Raw genomic sequence first — 15864 nt, forward strand, 5'->3', positions numbered from 1 at the left:
AGGTGAACTCCTGAGCAATAAATCATGTCACAGTCTTTTGTTCTGGAACTTTTAAAGTGCTAATAATTAATTAATAATATATACCAGGCATTTGGTGTTTAAGTCTGCTTGTAATGCAATCTCTTGCTGAAATGCTGAAACTCCCTACTCATGCCAAGACAGTTTATAGCAGGGATTGTATCAGGAAGAAATGTCAGTAAGGATTTGGAAATGCCTGAAGGAAGAGCCTGTGCTATCCAACTCCAAAAAAGACAAAACATCTGCACTTGTAACAAGTTAATACTACCAAATGAGATGTAGAAAGAACAACCTGGATATTGTAGCTGATTATTATGATGATAGAATATTCTGTAGTCATTTTATGAATAAAATGGGTTTGTGCTTTCTTTAGAGGGGTTGCCAAGGTGTCTGCATTTTCTCTAGTATTCTTGAGGAATATCTGGAATATCATAGGCCAGACATCAGTAGGGAATAATGGATAGCATGATCTCATATAAAAAAGTCAAGTGCCTTCAGAAAATGTAGTGCGCATTTCTGATTTTCTGTAAAATACTACTTGGTATTCTCTCATGGTACTATTTCTGTAATTGTATTCCAGGATGGGAAAATCCAATAAAATGAAAAAGTCTTCTAAAGGCATGCCCCAGAAATGGGTTTTTCCCTGATTTCTGTAATGTTTTGGAAGCTCAGTTTCATTTCTTAATCACAGGAAATACTGGGATGTTGTCAGCTCACATTTCTGTCCTGATTTGCAGATTGAACTGTTTTAGATGCAGATCAAAATAATAAAAAATTTGCCATAGCAGAAAACTGCTCACAAGTGTAGATTTACAGGTTTAGAGATCAGCCAATCAGGAAATAACCAATCTACCTTTCAATTCCCATATAAAAAAAGTCAAAAGATTACAGTACAAACATTGTAAGGTCTACAGTTAAAAAAGGCAAGATTAAGGCTTGTGTGACAAGGAGCCTATTTGTGTCTGGCAGCAATCACTTAATGCAAAGTGGCTTGGCATTTTGAGATGTGAGGCACTTCAGACATGCACAAACTGTTAGTTGCTTAGGCAGGATTTGACCTGCAAACATGAGATATGCAACCAATTATTTGCAGCACTATGACATTTCAATGCTGGTTACCCAGTACTCAGTGCTGCCACTTAATTGGTGAAAAGCAGCAACAGATTTCAGATCACAGAACTGTGGAATGGTTTGGGTTGGAAAGGACCTGTGAAGATCATTAACTCCAACCCCAGCACTGCCAAGTGCACCACTAATGCACATCCTCAAGTGAAACATCTACATTTTTTTGAACACTTCCTGGGATGGTGGCTCCACCACAGCCCTGGGCAGCCTGTGCCAGTGCTCGACAGCCATTTCAGTGGGAAATTTTCCCTGTTATCCCATCTAAACCTCCCCTGGTGCAACCTGAGGCTGTTTCCTCTTGCCCTTGTTCCCTGGGAGCAGAGCCCAACCCCTTCTGTGCACACCTGCACTAGTAGGATCCTTAAAAAAAAAAAATCAACATTTGTCTTCTAATTTTTTAATTTGCACTCAACAACTTGCCACTTTCTCTTTCTCCTCAGTTATTAGGTTCACATGAGGAAGCTGTAAGTGGGCTAAATTACTGTTATTTAAGAAAACAACGTATCCAAAGTCTCTTTGGCAGCTTTCCATGCATAGCTATGATTTTCCTTCCTCATAAACAGCAGGTTTGATAGAACTTGATCAGGCTGGCAGATGACAAAATCTGTTAATAACATCTACTTACTTTTAAATATTAATTGCATTAATTGTAGGCTTAATTTTTAAATTTTCTTCTCAGAGTCCCTAATCTTCACCTGTACCTTGGCTGAAGGCTAACATATCATTGGAAAAAAGTGAAACTGTGAAATGTGAATTCCTTGTATTAAGAAAATAAATGCAACACTACGTAATTAATTCCCTCCCTCTCACAAGGAAAAGGAAATAAATATGTACCAGCACCAAAATGATTTGTTAAAACATGTCTGCAATATTGTTTGCAATATGTGGCAATTAATATTCTTTTCAGAGTTTGACTCCTTTATGACTCTTCAATATATGTTACTTCATTCATCAGAATTTTAGCATTTGTCTAATAGATGATTCAAAAATCACCAACATCTTCCACTGTGTTTCAGTTTTCTTCACTTGGTCTGTATTATAAAATCATGGAATCATTTAGTCTGGGGCATCTAAAAACTGCAGAAGATATACCCTTTCCAAATCCAGAGGAACAACTACATTGGAGAAAAGGTTAGAGGGCAGGCTGACTTGCTAAATCAGAAATATAAGAAATGAATATTGGGAGCCATAGAGATAACAGGTGTCCCTTGGACATCTTGTTGCTAAACAAGCATTATGTAGAAAAGATTTAAATTCAACCCCTCAGATTCTTGAAGCTGGGCAGCCATAAGTAGGAGTGAGTGGTAGGTAAAAATAATTTTAATAGAGACATGATTTTCTGTTTTGAATAAACATAATAGTTATTGCAGGTGACTTTTTTTTTGGTTTTTTTGGTCAGCCTCAAAGAAACAGAAATCTCACAGGTCAAGCTACTACTTTGTAAAGATACAGGTAGAAATTTCTGGGGGAAAAGCCAAGGTTAATTACTTTTGCATGTTTTCTGTTATATTTCTTTTCCCCTCTGGATGCTTAATGCATAAATGATTGCTTTGCTCAGGGTGAGTGCCTCACCAAGATTGAATTGCTTGCATTGGCAAGAATTCAGAGAAAAACTGACATCTGGGAAGGAGCTAAGGAAAGCTTATCTTTTAATTAAATGAAATAAAATCAGCCACAAAAAAAAAAAAAAAAAAAAAAAAAAAAAAAATAGATGCTCTAGAGTGAGGACCTGTAGCATATTTCCCAGTGTATGAAACTACTTGCATCCTCTTTAGAGGAAACTGCAGATGTTTTGACACTCTTCTCATGCAGTTCATCCTTGTCCATCTCACTCCAAAAAAGCATGTAACACTTTTTTCCTACAAACTCCCCACAAGACTTCAGACATTATTATTGCTTCTCCAGCTGAAGCCTCCACACTATCCCCAGGCCCTTGACACATTTGAAACTTTCACTGCCTCCTTCATTTCCTGGGTTCAAAGGGGAGCCTCCTCAGGTCGGAGCAATTCTCTGTTGTTTCTTCATTTCCTCAATCAAATTATGCTCTCAGCATTTGTTTTTTTCTTAGAGATTTCTGGGAAGCGGTCATGAACTGACTCTGACACGTGAGCAATTTAATGTCCCGATTAATTCTTGGTTGGGAACTGTTCTTCTAGCCCGCCTGCTTTTTGGAAATTTCCCAAGGGAATTTCGCTAAGCTTGCAGATTTGTATGTCTCCTATACAGTATCTCCTGGAAGAGTTTCTGAAGGAACCGGTGCTTATCAAGCTCTCTATTTGACGTCCTGAAAGATAATACTTACAACATTACAATACTTACAATAATATAACATCTCATTCTGGGCTTCCCAAAAACTTTCCTTCTGGTTAGTTTTCAAAGTGCAAGATCACGGGCCTTGAACAAAACCATCCCCCACTGACTATTCTTTTAAGCCACATTTTTGCCTATTGTTCCTCATTTTGGTGTCAGTCACCATCAGTTCAGACATGGCATTTTCAGTCTCGACAGAGGCCTGGCCAGCCTGTCAAGGCAGATGTTTATGTTAAGGAATATGCCTGTGATGCAGGCAACCAAAACTCTCTTTACTGCGACCATCAGTCACTTTCTGCAGGCAGCTGGGGCCTCCTCTGGCAGAACCATTTCCTGTGGTTTCTTTCCTTCCAACTTTCCTCCTGCTACACTTCCAGTGAATGAAATCTGGAATCACAGAATCGCTGAGGTTGGAAAAGACCCTTAAGATCACCGAGCCCAACTGTAAAAGAAGCTGTAGGTTGTTTTTCCCTGTAAATGCAAAAATGAAATTGAAACAGAGCTTCTTCTCTCTTGCTGAGTGCTCCAAACGTTTGTGACAGCACTTGGGTATTGGAGAAGGCAGAAGCTTTTCTTCCACCTGTATGAGCTATGAAGGCAAGGTTCTCTACATCCCACCCATTTCTGTGGGATGGATTGCCTGCTCATTTCTGTATGGCCCTACTCCAAGCCATAGGTGTAATGTAGAGAGCAGGTGACACAGACCTTGTGTCCCGGTTGGGTTTTTGTGGTCCACCTGGGTCTTAGAGCCCTATGTCCTGTGTCACATGGAGGCAACTGGCACATGTACTGTAAGGACACCTGGTAGAAGCTTTGGAGATTCCACCTAGCCTTAGATTGTGCCCAGGTGTGCCAGCAGGCACCTGTAGCCTATCAACTCCCCAGGCAAGGAGCTAGAGGTGGACGAGCTGCAGCTGTGGGTGCAGTATTTAATCCCTTTGTGTGGGGCGCTCTGCTAGTAGCTCTCATACCGATTCACTTGGCAGGGAGCAGCTTACCCAGCCTCTCCCGGGCTGGCTTTTCCCGGTACTAGTTAATGGAAGGCAATAATGAAATAAGTACAACCTCGTAAAATTAGTTAATGCTCGTATATGCTGCAAGCGTAATCCGAGGCTATAAAAACATCACATCTTGCTGATTCTGATGCTGAGTTAAAAAGATCTGAGGGTGTATCTTCTATTGCCGACGAGAGAAAATTAATATTGGTGTTAAAAGCGGGTATTCCAGGCTGAGTAGGTAAGCCGCGTATCTCGGTTTTCTCCTAACGCTTATGAGACAAATTGCGTAATTTACTTAATATGCCTATTTTATAACTCTGCTTCTGTGCGCGACATCATTCCTAACCATTTCAACCCCGGCTGTAAGCTGAAGAGAGCAAGGCGGGGTAATAACCTCGGAGGACACCCGAGGGGCTGCTCGCCCTGCCCCTTTTCCATGGGTCGGGAGCTTTCGGGGCTGCCGGGCCGCGCCGCCCGCGCTCCCGGCCGGCGGCTCACGCCGGCGCAGGCGGCGCGGGGGAGGACCAGGGTGGGGAAGGGGCTCGGGGAGGCGCTGAGGAGGAGCCGCCGCCACTCGCTCCGGCCCCAGCGAGCCGGGAGGCGGCAGAGGAGCCCCGGCAGCCCGGTAAGGAGGGGAGCCCCGCGGGAGGGAGAAGGGAAGGCAGAGAGAGGAGCCTTTTCTGGCTGGCGCGGCGTGCCCGCAGCCCCTGCGGCACGGCCGCGGCGGGGAGCGGCCGAGCCGCCCGACGCGCCCGTGCCCCGCGGCGGCGGAGGAAGGGCGGCCCGAGGCGGGGGCTCACGGGGGCCCGGTCTCCGCCCTGCCCCGGCCGTGCCCGCGGCTCCTGCCGCTGAGCCGCCCGTCCCCGTCCGCAGCCCGGGCGGGCGCGCATCCTCCCCCGGTCCGGCTCGGAGCAGCGGGGCCGGCGCTGCTGCTGCCCGCCTCCCTCCCCCGGCCGGATACACGCTGTCACACCCCGAGCACCACGAGAGGTTTGTTAATTTTATCGGGGTAGGTTTTGTCTGTGGGTTTTGTGTGCGTTTGTTTGGGTTTTTTTGCCTTGCTTTTTCTCTTCTCCTCCGCCTCTGCCAGGAGTTGCTCGCATGCCGCGGGAGGTGGGGGGCAGCGATTTGGAAAGAGGAATTGGTCGGGAAAGCGGCAGCTGAAGGGAACAACCCGCTGGGGCACGGCGCAGGGAAGCAAAGCAGAAAACCCAAAGGCAGCCAAGAAGGGAGAAGGTGGTGTGGGGGCGAGCGAGAGGAAGAGGCGCCGCTGGAGGGGGAGGATGCCCGGGGGCGGCGGGGCCGCGCCGGGCCCCTGCACCGGGGGTGCCCCGGAGCACCGGGGGTGCCCCGGCTCCTCCTTGGGTGAGCGGAGGCCGGGTGCGACCCTGGAAATGAGGAGAGGATGTGGCGAGCGGCTGCCGCCCTGCCTCGCCGCAGGCTTGGCTGCGGGTGCGGGTAAATCGGCAGTGCGATGCTGTGCAAAATAAAGGAAGGTCTCATCTGATTTTGGGGGAGGGTTGCCTTTTTGTTTTCCTGCTGTTAGGCCTAGACGTTGATTTTTTTGTGTGTATGTGTGTTTTGGTTTTTTTTGTTTGTTTGTTTTTTTAATAGTAGTCTGGTGTTATATAGTGATAGCGTTTTAATCATATGAAATAAGAGTCTTACTCAGAGCCTTGGTGGTGTTTTCTCTCCTCTGATTGGGAAATGACTGGATATCCCTGCTACCCACAGGGCACCACAAGCACAAATTTTGGTATAGGATCCTGTGAGGATATACTTGGTTCTCTGGAAACGAGAGACATGTGACCTTGTCTTGTATTAAACAGTCTTTTAGAGTATAAGGCTTATATTGTATATGTTACTCAGACCAGTTTGGTTCTTCATGTTTGCCTTGGAGCCTTTTAAGGGCGTAGCTAGAGAAACAAGTAATTAATGACTGACCATTATATTGGGGGGGGGGGGGGGGAAGCAGTAAAGCTGAATGGGAGTTCACCGATAAATATTGCATTGTAAATTCAGTCAAAAGGCTAGTTTTGCATCTTTATTTAGATTGAAAGTTTGCTTTCTCTAAAGGTCACTTTTAGGCCAGAAAAATGTGTTCCAGAATCCCTATGGGCTCTAATCCTTGTTCACTTGAATTTGTATTAAAACAAGTGTATGGTTGAACTATTAGATGAACCCAGAAACATAACAAAATGCAAGGCCTTTCAAAAACTTTCAATATCAAAGCTCAGATTGTTTTGGCTCGTTAGTTTAGAGTGTAACTTTCTATGCATGCTGGCATTCTGGGAACCTTTATCTCCACTTGTTAAGAAGCTGGTGGCACCAAGATTTGCTACTGGAGTTTATTTTGATTTGCATTGCTGTGTCAAAAGCATCATAATTTCCTGCTTAGTGTAATGTTCTTGACTAGAAAAGGCTTAAGTTCTGTTCATTACTGAGTTAGGGACTTGTCTTCTGTTTGAAGGAACTACATAGTTTAAGAATTGATAGTTGCTTTAGTGAAGTTGTAAAATCCCTGCTGCAGTGTTGTGCTTTAACCTCTAGATCTGTTGTGTTCTGACAACTTGTTTCTGCATAACTATAATGTTTTAAAACATTTCCTTTGTGTTTTGGGGTGTTTGTCTAAGTTAAAGTCACCATAAATGTCAGTATATGGGGGGTGGGAATGCATTCACTCATAGGTATGTGAATTAAACATGAAGGAAGAGCAGATTTAGGCCAGCCTTCTACTATATTTAGAGTATGTTTGAGGATGCATCTGATATTGTAACAAAGCTGCAAATTCTTCAGTTCTTCCAATTCAGGATTCAAGTTTAATCCCTGTCAAGCCTTGTTTAAATTAGTGGTGGGGAAATGTAGTTTTAAAACATCTTAAAGACCATGTGAGAAAAGGCTGATTAAATAGAACCCATTGCATGTCAGCGGGGAAAAAAAATATCTGGAGATCAACTGCTAGAAAAGTAATAGGAAATGGCCTGTTAACAGAGGCACCAAGTTTGTGGCTATGTTAGAGGAAGCAGCTTTGACTGGTAAGCTTGTTGTACCCTCCCCAAAGTCGGTTCAGATCTGACAAACCTGAATCTTGGGGAGGCGAATGACTTGGGAAGGTGTAGGAGTGCTGGCAGGGAGAGGAACATGGATGATGACAGGACAGAAGGATTGTGACAGGGACTGTTGGCAACTTGTCCAAAGGCACAGAAAGTGTATTTTGTCTGTATGGTGCAGTGGAGAACACTAACAAGTGGTCATTGTCTTCAGAAATCTTCTGGATACTGATGATTTTACGTCCTGTGGCAGAGTGTAGATCCTTGTTCCAGAGGAGCAGCCTGCAGAATTAGACTGTCATTGGAAAAAATTTTTCTCCCATATCACATAGAAAGCTCCTAGTTCTGAAGAGCTTGTCAGGTTTTTCTGCCATAGCAAGTTATTTTGACCTATAGAAGGGAAAGACCATGTGAGCAACTCAGTGGGGTGGAGAAAATTGTATTGATGAGTACCTGACTAATCTGGGGGCTGTTGCTTACCTTGCTATGTGTTTTGGTTTTGCTGTGTTTGGAAGAAAATATTGGGAATAACAGCTGCAGGGGATAATATTAGCATTGTCCTATAAGAATGCAGTATTTTGCATTATTACTATGAAAAAATTACAGCATTCTGTTTTCCCAAGGGTCCTGACCCTACAAAAGAGGCTTAAGAAATGGGAATTTGAATATTATCCAGCGAGATGAAAATTATCTACATTATTAGGGAGTGGGTCATGGAAAGAGTCAGGAAAGATGTGTCTGGAAATAAGGATAATCTGAAGGATGCTGACTTCCCTGACCCAGGCAGCTATTTCACCAGGGCAGTCCTGATTTGGGAGCTCTTCACCTGGGAAGGTCTTCATGCTAAACCCACATTTAGGGAACCTCACTCCCTAAACGTGGGCTCCTGCCTGGGCAGGGACTTAGCCTGCCTCACCTCTGGCTGTGCAGTCCTGATCTCCTGCTCGGGCTGGGACCATTACTCCTGGCCAAGTGCAGATCTGCTCTTGCTGTTGCTGTCGGCCTGGTTTGGAGTTGGATGGGTTCCTGGGTGTGACTCGAGGCCTGACTGAAGTGTGGCAAGGAATGGGCAGAGGTGCGTGTGCTGGGGGAAGAGGCGCCGCTCCTCCCCGCAGAGGGGGTGCTCAGCCTCCTGAGCTCACTTGCTGCTGTGCTGATGCTTCTGCACAGCCTCCAGGTGCCGTTTGGCTTGTCTGGCCAGCTTGGAGAGGGAGAAGAGGTGCCTGCCTGTCTCCAGTTACTCATGTAGACATACCCTTCAAGGGTCTGATGAACTGAGTCAAAGAGGAAACTTTGTCCTTCAAGAGAAGACAACAGCAGATGCTTTTTTTTTTTATTACAGTTACTGTCCATTCCGTTTTCTAATGGTAAGCCTGTGTTTCCCATTTTTAATGCCAGATGTTTTGTCTGTTTCTTTTTTCTTATTTTCATAGTGCTTTAAGGCTTTCTTTAGCTGTCTTTGTGTGGCATGCAGCCTTAAAATTACATCAAACTGGGTCTTTACGTAGTGAAATAATAATAGTAGGTATGTAATTAATGTTCTCTTGGTAATTACTAGAAACTGAAAACCCTTTCTCCCTCAAATCTGTGGCTACATTTGTTGTTAAAGTATGAGGCATATTGAAGGTTTGGCAGAAATACCTGTAATTCAGTTATAATTGTGTTTTGTTCTAAGCTTATATTAGCTGTGCTTTGCAGGAGTTGCTTGAATCGGTTTCTCTTTGTGTGTACTCCTGCTTAGGGAGTTTCAAGTGGCTGGAAATGGCATGGGGCTCTGTTCTTCCACCCATGCTCACAGAAAGGTTGTCTTGTGCCTCAAAAATACACTGGTGTGTTTGACTCCAAAGTTTTCTCCTTCCCAATTAATTTTTCTCCTTCCACAATGTAATTGTAGTGCAGCTATGCCCATAAAATAAGGTTATAATGGGTTTTCCTCATACTTCAGTGAATTTTTAACCCTCTGTACCAGTATCCATTTTGCATATCTGTTTTGAGTAGCAGGTGGTTGTCTTGTGAGGTTAACAGAAAAAATAGACTGATCAATGCATTCAAGAATGGCAGGACTGGTCACAAACCTGAATGCTTACAATATAATTTCTAAAGCCATCTTTTGGCCATGCATTTGTCCAAGCCCAGACCTATATTTTATTGTGTCCAAAGTGACAAATTTACCATAAACAAATACAAGGTTTTAATTCCAGTTTTGAATGGCTTATGCTTATCTTGTAGCAGACTGTAGTTTTCAATACTGTTCTAAATGCTGTATAAAACTGGGACTGGCTGGACTGACAGCTTCTTTTTTTGATTTGTTTGTTTTCTGTTTTACTTTCCGGAAAGGAATCGTAAACCTAATTGTTGGAAGGAAAGAAAAGTTCCCTAATTTAATGTAAAGAAGGGATTTATTTTGCTATAGATGGCTCAAAAATGCCTTTTCTTATTTGAGGGCTGCTGAATGTAATTACATTGTTACGTTACAATCCTCTCTAGAAAATTCCTCCAGAAACTACCTTGATATTGTGGGTGAAAGTATGAAATCTTTAATTGACTGCAATTTTGTAAACAGTGGGATAGATAAACAACAATAAAAACGTTCTTACAAAGCTATGGAGTTGTATTGTTTTAAGAAATATAAAGAAAGAGTAAGTGTGATGTTGATATTGAGCCAATCACTGCTCTTTCTGAGGAAAATCTGAAAAATAGAGATGCTTTGTAGGAAAAGTACCAGGCGTGTAGTTCCCACTCTACACTAAAGTAAATGCTGAGAGATTCTTAATTTACTCACAAAATATGTGGGTATTAACAGAGCAGAGCAGTGTTCTAAAAGGTTCATTGGAGTGGGTGTACTGTGGAGTTAATGGCTGACATGGTTGCAGGCGATTTTGGTAGTAGCCAGAGGTGGCACCATGTAATGATTCATTGGCAGAATAAGAAATGGCCTTGAGTGATCATTTTAGGTGTGATAAGGTGTTTAGCTCAGAGGAGAGTTACAGCTGACTGGAGCTGTGCTGTGCCCAAAATGACAGCATGGTGCTCACACTGTCTCTTCATCGTTAGTGGGTCTGTGTTCTCTGAGCATAAGTAGCAGTAATTTGGAGAAGGGTGCACCTGTAGCAATCAACATTGCTTTGGCCAAGCATACAACACTCACTGGAATATATTTTTCTGTCACTGCTGTTGTTTACACGTGAAATAATGTTTTTTTGCCCACTTCCTCTGTTTTGAGGTGTAATGTGAATATCTGTGCTTCCGTGGGCTTTGCTCCCATTGCTGTATTGCTCCGTAACGTGAAGTCATTCAGCATTTGTCAAAGTCTGGCTGCTGGGGTTGCAGCATCTGAAATGCCTCCTTCATCACTAGGGCCTTCAGAAGCTGATGCTCAGAGCTGCTCTGGCCTGTGTGTGTGTGCTGGGGTTCAGCTCTGCAGCGTGCTGTGATGCTCTCTTGGGTACCATCCTCTGGTGTGGTCAGAAGCCAAGTGGTCCTGGTCTGTGGCGAGTGACTCCAAAGCCAGGAGCTCTGCCCACGCTGATCCTGGCTGGGACAGCAAACACGGGGTGGGTTTGTGTCTCGTGTCAGGTGGGCACCCAGCTGCTCAGCCTAGAGCAGTGCCTTGTGTTCGGCTGGGCTTCTGCAGAGAGGCAAAAGCAGTTTGGAGGTGGGATGAAGAGCGTGAGTGAGTTTTGCCTGTCCTTTCCTGCCTTCCTGGCAACCATCAAGATCAGCTGCTGGTTTTCTGGACTAAGGAAGGGAAAGAAAAGGAAAGATAGCACTTCTGCCAGTACCCTGTGGAGCTTCTGGGATGGTGGAGCCAGAGACTGCTGCAAATCTTTTCAAAACCATCTGCTTTTACCACCTGTCACTGCTTATTCACTAACGTGTGGTCTTGTTGGGCATTAGTTTTTAAAATCTTTCTCTGTAAGGACAGAAATGAATAGGTTTCTTCTCCAGTCCCATGCTTGAGCTGGATAATGGAGGAGTTTCAGAAGTGTTCTGTTGTGGGGGAGAGAGATAAAGGGATTTGGCTTCCTGACCTAAAGCACTTTCTGATGTAGTACATGCTCACAGAGCTCTTCTATTTTTGTCATCTGTTGGTCTGAAATGCATGGCATGATTCTGTTGAAACGTAATTTTAAGGACAATTTTGAGGGTGAATTTTTGTTAAAGAAGGAGCCCTTAGCAAAACTATTGCATATACTGACATCAGCTTATTCATTGCTTCTAGCTTTAAGTCAAGGAGAACATCTCAGTCCAGGACTGCTTCTAGATTGCCTTTGGCTGTTGAATTAAATGTCATTGCTGTAAAGGACTCAACTCCTTTGTTGGACAAAAAATTTTTAAAAATGCTAAGGCTATTGCTCCCCAGGCCATTAGTAGGACACCCAAATTCATATGAAATGTATTCATATTCCTAAATTGAATGTGACAGACAGAATTATACCCTTAGTTAACCCACAGCCTGTATAACTGCGTTCTTGTTGCTCTACTTACAACCTTGCAGACTGCAAAGAAACAATCTGCTTGCTTTTGTGATAAAAGATCTGTTTTTGCAGCCTCAGAGCTCTGATAACCATGCAGTGTGTGCAGTAGATTCTTCTTTATTCCTGTGACTGCAGCCGGAACGTCTCAGCCTAGCTTTTTACATCCCCTGTGATCCTTTCTCCAGTAATGTACATTATTGCTTTGATGTGGTTCTGCTTCTACTTCCCTGTGGAGCTCTGCTGCATGAAGAAGTGAAATCCCAGGTCAAGGTGTTAAACATTGAATGACACTGGTTTCTACCAGTGACCTCCTTTTGAGTCCTTATTGCTGCTATCTTCATTAGACACTCCAGAGCAATACACTCATAGTATGTAACAAAATGTCAGTGATCCCCTGTGCATTTCTTTGTGCCTTTCTTTGCAGCTGAACTAAAGTTGATGACACTTGTAGAGAGAAGAGGGTGATGAGCCCAGGGTGTTTATGCCATGCTCTGTTCTGTGTAGCAAAATAACCATCAAATCTTGCACTTAGATGCAGTACTCAAATCTGCCAGCTCAGTAGAAGAGCTTTGTGGTTCTGCAGATAACCAGTAACATTTGCCATAACAGTGTCTAGCTATGGTTTTAATTTTTCTTCTTTCTTACATTTATGTTCAGTGGCTCCTGCCTTGTCCTGTGCATCCTTAAAGCAGCTGGTGGGTTTCTGCTCTATTTGATTTTAAGGTTTCAGGGTACCCTAAACAACATAGTGATTTGATAGGAAATGCTGGATCCTTGGTTCATTTCTCAGTTAATATTTTTTCATTTCCCCTATTTCCTAATCTCTGTGTCCTTTCCCAGGCAGTTTGGTTTGTTCCTTTGCCTAGTTCTGCTGCCACTTCACTAAGCTGAGAGAGCTCAGGCTGTGACCACTAAGCCTCATTTCCAGCTGGAGGTGTATCCCTTCACCTCTGTTTTGGCCTGTTCCTGACCCTTCATTCCTCTCTAGTATCAGGCAGACTGCTAGCTGTGTATTAATCTCTTTGACCAAGAGTAGAATTGAACTCATCTCCACCATGTTCTAAAGCTGTCTGTATTCACACTGAAATCAGTTCTTTAGAGGCACCTATCTCAAATCTGCTGTTTGCTACACCATCCAAATCAGGTGATTTGTGGTCAAGTATTAGTTCCTGGTACTGGAATGTTTCATATATGGGGTCTCAGGTGTTTTGGCTCAGCATTTTTTCTGCTGGATGTTTGTGTTGGCTCATATACAGCTGAGATTGTGTTTCTGCCATTGGGAACACTGAATTTTCCACCAAGGGGGAAGCGTATTGCTTTGGCTGGCTCAGGGTTTTTCAAGAACTGGTAAGGCATTGCTTACAGCTGATAAACTTGTCCACAAAGAGTTCCCAGCAAGCAGATCGAGGAGAAGGTGCAACTGTGTGCTTCCAAGATGATGTGATGACAACCCCCCCATATTTTAAAGACGAGATCTCTGGACTCTGCCAACACAGTTATACTGCTGAACCAACCACATATGCAAAACTAAACTGTGACCTGACAGCAAGTCAGTCACAGCCTACAGAGGCATTAGCTGCTCATACTATTCCACTTGGACAGGGGACTGTCTTAATTCTCAGGTTCCTCTTGGAAACTTTTGCCTGTCAGTGCTACATTTACTGCAGTATGGGTTTTCAAGTAATGTATATTTGTATTTCAATAGTCACCCCTCTGCTGGTGAATCATCAACAGGCTGAAGCTGCATTAATACTGAACACATTTGTCACCTTTTCTGAGAATTCCCCCAGCCCAGGATGCTGATGTACACAGGAGGACAGGTTGCTTTGCTCTTGATATTCAATATGATTTTAAATTTCCAGTCTTAAAGGGTTATAGGTTGGCACATCTAGCTGTTGGTATTTAATGTTAAAAGTTAGATAAGCATGTTGAAAAAAAGAAAATAATACTCAATGCCAGAGATTCCATTGCTGACCATAGATTATTACATCCTTGAAGATAGGGAAGTTCTTGCCTTCTGAAGTGACATAGTCTGCATTTATCAAAACCCAACTTCTCTGCTTGTCACTAACATTTAATTTCCCTGTCAGCCTAGGTAGTCTTCTTCTGGGAGATGAAATAAGGTGATCTGGAGCCCTTCATAGGAACTTGTTTCTGATCTGAGGTTCATGTGTTCAAAATGTTAAAACAGTCACAATACTGCAAGTCTTTCATTAAATGACAGGGTGCTTTCAGAGAGAGTAGTTCTCTTCGTTTCTACATACGCCTACACTGAGCGTGACTAATGTGATTGTGACTGTGAGCCCTTAAATAAAAAGTGGAGTTCTGGAAGTAGGTCTTGTAGCATTCCTAGATACAGAGCAGGAAACTTGTAATTTGTCTTCCTGGGTAAGAAGAATAAGTTCAATTTATTACATTTGATTGTTGAAATTAAGACAGTAAGATTTTGTTTTGTGAAATGCGTGCAAGTCCTCATATGGATTTTTTACTCTTAACATATAATTTTCAGTGTGTTGTCTATATTATCACTCTAGAGTAGCGTTGGCAGCATTTGGTGCTTTGCTCCATGCAGCTATGTAAAAATATCACCCAGTACTGCTGACTCATTTATAAAATAAAATGGACACTTCCTTGCACTTATTTTTTTCTGTCTTTTAGACTTCAAAAATCCTACCTGCTCTGTGCAACCTTGTCCTTTCCATGCAAATTATAGTGCCCAAAATATCTTGTCAGAGATGCTTTTTGTCTAAAATGCTCATAATTGCTAGCAGCAGCTTCTTTTAAATAATTTACAGATTTTCACTGGAGTGTCCCATAGGTAGATGGGTTTTTATTCTGTACAGTGCTGTGCAAAAGTCTTAGCAAACAAGAACATTTCACTTGCACTAATAGAAATATTGCATCTATTTGATAATTGTTTTGAAAGTTCAGAAAGATCAGGGCCAGGAAAATATAGTAAGAATAACTAATTCCATGATGCAAAGGTCATATGTCATTGCCTTAGCTTTTTAAAATGCCATGTTTTGCATACATTATGGAAATTTACCCTAACAGAGCAGTGAGTGCACTGTTAGGGTAATATATCAATTTCCTGTTTGCATTGTCCTCCTATTGATAAGTTGTAAGCCTACAACTGTAGAACTCTTTTTTTGTTTGTTTTTTTTATGTTTTGAGTGTTTCTTCATTGATAAAATAATTTCTTTAATGAAAAGAAGTATGTGGTGTTAGCAGGGGAGTGTATCTTTTGATGTTTTAGCATAAGCATGAAAGTTCTACTAATATTTCTCCACCAGGACTTTATACTACAAGAACAAACAAGATATGCTGGGCCACAAGTAATGTGGTCTCTATACTCTTGAGAAGGTTTTCTGCCAGAAAACATTGATGTTATTGGTCCTATTAAGTTTGCACTTTGTGTTTACTCACACGCTCATTGGAGATTTTTCTTTGTAAGAGTGTGGCATTAGTACTAGAAAGCAGAGGGAATGTAGCAAAGCACACGAGTGATAGTAGGTGGTACAAAGTATGTTAAAATCAGGTACATGTGGTAGATTTGAAGTCTGATACAGAGGTCTGCCAGCGTGATGTAGGCTGAATGAAGAGGAGCAAGGCAGTGCTCTGCTCTTGTTTCCCACTTCACTGTTACAAAGAAGATGAGGTTGAACTCTGCCCAGCCTGTGGGGCACATCTGCAGGGCTGTGTCCAGCTCTGGAGGGATGGAGGGCCATGGAGCTCCTGCAGCGGGGCCAGCGGAGGCTGCTGAGAGGATTTGGGGCCTGGAGCAGCTCTGGCAGGGAAAGGCTGAGGGAGCTGGGGCTGTGCAGCTGGAGAGGAGCCCCAGCTGAGAGGGGCCCTCAGCCCTGGGTGTCCCTGGCTGCAGGGAGG

General features: G+C 43.2%; 1 protein-coding gene across 4 annotated transcripts in view; it reads left to right on the top strand.

Annotated features, from left to right (window-relative positions):
- Positions 1-15864, top strand: part of LOC110470362 (fatty acyl-CoA reductase 1) — a 133586-nt gene that overhangs the window by 9219 nt on the left and 108503 nt on the right. Inside the window, exon 1 of one of the 4 annotated variants that reach the window (XM_077783253.1) lies at positions 4429-4689. The exons of 1 other annotated variant lie outside the window; for it this stretch is intronic. The gene's annotated coding sequence lies outside the window, so the exon portion shown is untranslated. Of the gene's footprint in view, positions 1-4428; positions 4690-4973; positions 5077-5303; positions 5442-15864 lie in introns of those variants that run through there. 2 more of the 4 variants (XM_021529906.2, XM_021529908.3) reach the window with 2 other exon arrangements.

The sequence above is a fragment of the Lonchura striata genome, chromosome 5 (assembly GCF_046129695.1).
Source record: "Lonchura striata isolate bLonStr1 chromosome 5, bLonStr1.mat, whole genome shotgun sequence".
Lineage (NCBI taxonomy): Eukaryota > Metazoa > Chordata > Aves > Passeriformes > Estrildidae > Lonchura > Lonchura striata.